This window comes from Mobula hypostoma, chromosome 1, assembly GCF_963921235.1.
Source record: "Mobula hypostoma chromosome 1, sMobHyp1.1, whole genome shotgun sequence".
Classification (NCBI taxonomy): Eukaryota; Metazoa; Chordata; class Chondrichthyes; order Myliobatiformes; family Myliobatidae; genus Mobula; species Mobula hypostoma.
The window spans coordinates 121,701,095-121,707,094 of record NC_086097.1 but is presented as its reverse complement, the minus strand read 5'-3'; positions in this window follow the sequence as shown (position 1 = coordinate 121,707,094).

Genomic DNA, 6,000 nt, shown 5'->3' with positions numbered 1-6,000 from the left:
CAAATACGGAAGAGGCATTTCAGAGGCTCTTGGATGGGCACATGGATGTACTGAGAATGAATGCTAATGGTCATTGTGTAGGTAGAAGGGATTGGTTTAGTTAGGCTTTTACTAGTTTAAGTCAAGCTCAAGTTTAAGTTCATTTTCATTCAGCCATACTCATGTATACCACCAAATGTTACAAGGGGCACAGCACAGTGCATATGGGAGGAATATTGAACTAGATCTGAAGTTTCAGTACATACTTGCTTTTAACTACCAAACTTCTAGATTACCATAAACACAAGAGATTCTGCAGTTGCTGCAAGTCCAGAGCAACACACACCAAACGCTGGAGGAACTCAGCAGATCAGGCAGCATCTATGGAGAAGAATAAAGAGTCAACATTTCAGGCTGAGACCCTTCATCAGGGCTCCTCCTGATTGCTATTGTGTACAGGAAATGCGATAGCATCTTGAAATTAAAATCGAAAGCTTCTATGAGTGTTTTAATACCTTCCCTCTTTCTGCAGCAGCATAAAAAGCTTTTTACATTAAAACCTGCCTGTAAGAAGTGCAGATTATTTCACTGATTCTGTGCTAACTGCTAAAGAGGGAGACAGTGATTGTATCCTCTGTAGAGCTCTGCTTTTAAGGTGGGGGGGGTAAGTTCAAAGGAGATGTATGGGGAAAATTATTTTACACAGAGAGTGGGGTGTGCCTGGAGTGCACTGTCGGGGACAGTAATGGAGGCAAATATAGCTAGTTAGTTACTGCCTGTTATGCCACTGGCATTTGGGGCAGTAATGAAGTTCCTCTATCTGTCTGTTGTTGGCCGTCTTCTCTAATGCACACCAGGTGTGGTTCAGGGCCCTCATTTCTGCCTCTACCGTACAGTGCCAAGTTGTCTTTAGTCTCCCGCGTTTCCTCTGCCCTTCAGGGGTCCAATGAAGTGCTTTCTTGATGATGGAGTTGGCCTCTCTTCTCAACATCTGCCCAATCCACCTCCAATGTTTCCTCATGGTGATTGCGGCCACGTCCTCAGGGTGACAATGAAGGAGTAGGGCGTGGTTAGAGATCTTTCTTGGAGGATCATCCAGAGGCTCATGGTGTGGAACGATGGCAGCTTGGCAAGGCCAGTCTCTGTCACGCGCCGGCACTCTGACCCGAACAAGAGTGGCGACAGAACACAGCTGTGGTACAGCTTCACCTTGCTGTGGACGCTGTACTTGGTTGAACCCCATATGCTGCTCATTGAACTGAAGGCTTTTCTAGCTTTGCTGAGCCTGCACTGGAGTCGTCCTCGGTCCCACCATCCTGCGGAATGATGGTGCCCAGGTTGGTGAATCTGCCAGTGCAGGGTAAGTTGATGTCCTATGCCTTGACGGGAGACTCTACATTGAGGGGCACGCTCTCAGTCTTTCTCTGGCTGGCTCTGAGTCCAAGCTGTCCACCGAAGATACACAGGTGCTGTGTTTTCTCTTACATGTGCTGGCGTGTATGTGACAGTATGTGAATTCATCCGTAAAGTCAAGGTCTTCCAAAGTAGAGAATAGAGTCCACTCAATGCCTCTCTGTTCATCTTTCACTGTCTGCCTCATAACCCAGTCAATCACCAAGTTAATCAATATCGCCGACATCATAGAGCCTTGCCTGACTTGTCTTGACTTCAAAGCTCAAATTAAGTCCACAATTATTCAGATGAAGTTAGAATAGAAACTCTGGATAAGCTTAACAATTTTGGAGGCAAATATAAGTCATTTCAGAGGCTCTCAGATAGGTACATGAATGTGCTGAGAATTGAGGACAATAGACACTGTGTAGGTAGAAGGGATTAGTTCAGATAGGCACTTACACATTTAATTAGTTTGGCACACCATTTGACAGAGTACAGAAGACGTGCTAATTAAGTGGCTGGAGTGTTTACAACACCTTCACTCTCTTGCTTCTGCAGTCAGAGGCTACCTGACATGCTGGGTAATTCCAGAATTTTCTGATTTTATAATTTCCTAAATGACACTAGTTTAAAATCAAAGGTGTTTTAAAATGCTGTAGCTGTAGTTGAGCAGAGTAGCTTCAGTTTCACGCAGTCTAAATTAAAATGTTAACTATTATTTGCTATGTGAACATTTACTAAAACATAGTTTAATTCCATTACCTCAAGTTTAGGGGATAATGCTTTTTTTTTCCGGATTGACTCCTCCCACAGCCAACATCAGAGGTTGCCAAGGAATTATAAACTTGATTAGGAAAAAAAGGATTAAATCGATGTTGCATTCTAAAGAAACATAGTAAAACAATGTTCTTTTCTAAAATTATCTGGTTCATTGATGTTACAGTATAAAAAAATTCACTGGGAGTCTGTAATGTGATTGAGAATGCAGCAAAGTACATGGAAATATGCAAACACACACAAAATGCTGATGGAACTCAGCAGGACCGGCAGCATCTATGCTTACTTATTTTCTGCCCATTACGCCGCTGGCATTTAGGGCAGCAATGAAGATCCTCCATCTCAAACGGCATTCAGGGCTTCATTCATCATGTCAGTAGCTTCCTCTCGGATTTCACTACTGGCTGTCATGCAAGTCCTGAGTGGAGACACAAGAATACCATTGCACTCAGATGAAGAAGGATTGTTCCTTGCTTTTTCCATAACAATTTTGTTTTACGTGTAAGGGTTGTTAGCCCTGAGCTGAGCCCCTGAACCTGGAGGATCAGTGGACCACTCTTAGACTGGCCTCTATCAAGAGCCAAAGCATAAAGCCCTGACTTCAGCCAACATAGCTCTCCGGGTCATTGAGGCACGCGCACACAAGCCTCCAAACCGCAAGGCTGTGCTCCTCTTGGAGGGCGGCATCTATGGAAAGGAATAAAGTCAACATTTCCAGGCAGCGACCCTTCATCAGGACTGGAAAGGATGGGGGAAAAAGCCAGAATAAGGTGTGGGGTGGAGATGTACAAGCTGGCAGTTGATAAGGTGAAACCAAGTGAGGGGGAAGGTGGGTGGGTGATGGAGAAAGGTTGAAGCGAGAAGCTGGGCAGTGATAGGTGGAAAAGGTAAGGGGCTGGAGAAGCAGATAAGCAACACCCAAGGTCAGGTTTGAACCCAGGTTATTGGACTATCCTTTTACCATCATACAGTAACACTCCAAATGATTGTAATGGCAACTGTAATTTGTATTCAGTACTACAGAACAATGGGCTTACAAGATATCTCAGTACTAAAATGGAAAACGGACACTAGACAGAGTACTCCAGTGAATTAAATCAAAAATGAAGTTAGCTGCAGAGAAAACTGGAGGAGGACTGTGTTTTTTGGAAAGGATGTTATTCAAAATCTGCTGGGAATTAGAAAGTAATAAACAACAGGGGAATTGAAACTATATTTATATTTTAGATTTAGATTTAGTAGTTGTGTTACACTGGACTGAATGTATCTGTCCAGGGGCTACCAGGAAGGACTGAAGGAAAATCTGAGGAGTTACACTTAATGTTAGAGTAAATAATCTAGTTATACAAGGCATGCGAGAATACTTGGCCAAATTGTGAGCTGGGAATGATGGATTGACAAGTGACAGTAACAGATGATGCATTGTTTTACAGAGAGAGAAGTTAAGGCAATGTAAAGCCAGATGGGACTGTGGTGTTGTTATGGTTTGAAGGCTGGAAATGAGATACTTGGAGAACAGCTGTGGGCTTACAGTAGGACTAACTGGAAAAATGATCTGAAATATGGTAAATGGAATTTACTGCAGACAAGTGTGAGGTATTGCACTTTGGGAGAACAAGCCAGGCCAGGAATTACACAAAGAACATTAGGGCACTGAGGAGTGTGGTAGAACAGAGGAATTTGGGAATACAGGTCTATAATTCATGTTCATCCACTCAAGTGGGAGAATACCTTGAAGGAATATAGGTGTTGTTCTTCCAACCTGAGAGTGGCCTTATTGTGGTAATTGAGGAGGTCATGTTGCAATGAGAGTGGAAAGTAGAATTAAAATGGGTGGCCACTGGGAAATTCAGCCTTTTGTGGTGGATGGAGCAAAGATGTTTGACAAAGTAGTCCCCCAATCTACATCAGGTCTCACTGATATAGAGGAGGCAGCACTTGAGCACTGGATACAGTAGATGACACAACAGACTTGAGTGTGAAATGTTGCTTCACTAGGAAGGACTGGTTTTGGGCCCCGAATGATGGTGAGGGAAGAGATGTAGAGGCAAGTGTAGTATTGGTCCCGCTTGCTGGGATAGGTGCCAGGAGGGAGATCAGTGAAAAGGGACGACTGAACCAACTCAGCTGCTCCATCTTGGGGACTAGCCTCCCAGCATCCAGGACACCTTCAAAAGGTAGCAATCCATTGTTGGCCCCCATCACCAAGGATGTGCTTTCTTCTTATTACCACCGTCACTGAGGAGATAAAGGAGTTTGAAGATACACACACAACATATTAAGAACAATTTCCTCTCCTCCAACATCAGATTTGTGGATGGACAATAAACCCACGTACCTCAGTATTTTTTCTTTCTTTTTTCTCTTCTTGCACGACTTTTTAATTTAAATATATATATACACATACACTTCTTATTGTAATTTATAGTTATTATTATTATGTATTGCAATGTACTGCTGCCGTAGAACAACAAAATTCATGGACGTATGCCAGTGATATTAAACAGAATTCTGATTCTGATTTTTGCAATAAAAACAAGTAAGTAATTATAAGCTTTAAAACGAAGTAAAACCAACCATCTATTCCGACGGAGTTAGAGAACATATTCCATGAATAGAATCAGGCTCTCTTACACAAGCAGGAGCTAAGCATGTGCTGGCTACAGATAAATGCAAGCCAGTCCAAATATTGGCTGTATGGAGTTAATTTCAATAGTCAGCATGTCAAGGTTTGGCTTTGTAAACTGCAGCTTAAAAGTGTGCCCTGTTAGAATGAGGGCACTTGTGGGGAATCAATGGACTAAAATGCTCATCCCAGAAGATTTTCGTAATAATGAAAATAGAAGACAATAGGGAAGAATAAAAAAAGGCAAACCATAAATCAAACTCGGCCTACTTGTTTGAAACACATTCAGAAGAGCTGTATGTTTTATTAACTTGTCTGTTCTCCCCATAGATGTTAACTCACTTAAGTACTTCCAGCAATTTCTCTTGTTACCAAAGAAAAACTATTAGCTAGTTTTCTGAAAAAAAACAATTTTAAGTTACCAGTTGCCTTTCTTCACTTTCTTGGGAATATGAAATTGTGGAAGGGTTTGATTTTACTCTATAGAGCAACTGGTATTCTCAAACAAGACTAATAATTTCAGAAAAAGAAATAAATGCCACCCATTCTTTGATAGTTTTAATGTAAAATGATAGTTTGGGTATGAATTTAGATCCTTTGCAAGACAGGGAGTTCATACAGTTAGCAGGGAGCAGTGCTAATGCCTGAGCCTAATAATAAAGTCAGCCTTGATTGTGTGGCAAGAGAAATAGAAAAATTGGAATTTATTTTCTCATTTTAAAATTCCAGGTTCACAGGTGTAACTATTTCTAGGAATGAAGTGGTTATTGATCTCAATCTGCCAATGACAGGATTTCTTTGGAAACTGCTTCCTCAATTGGAGTCCAATATGTATACTTTTGAAGTCATCTTGTATTGCACAACTTGTTCAATTACATACGCCCTGAGTTTGACAAGATCACAACCTTTCCGTGAGCAAAATTGGCACATAGCATCCTCAAAACTAACAAAAGGTGACCCAGTTTCTTTGTAACTTAAAGAAAGAAAATAAAAGCATCATCAACAGAAAAAAGATTCTTTTAATGAAATAGCCTGTTTTCAATATTTTACATTCTGCATCTGGTGGTTCCAAGAATATCTCAGCTGTAATTGTTACCTGCACCTTTTAAATGGAGAATAGCAGGTTACCTGTGAAGTTACACGGAGTAGGTTCTGTTGAACTGGTTACTCACACGTCAGCAAAACCAGATAGCTGATTATTAACTACAGGAGGAGGAAACCTG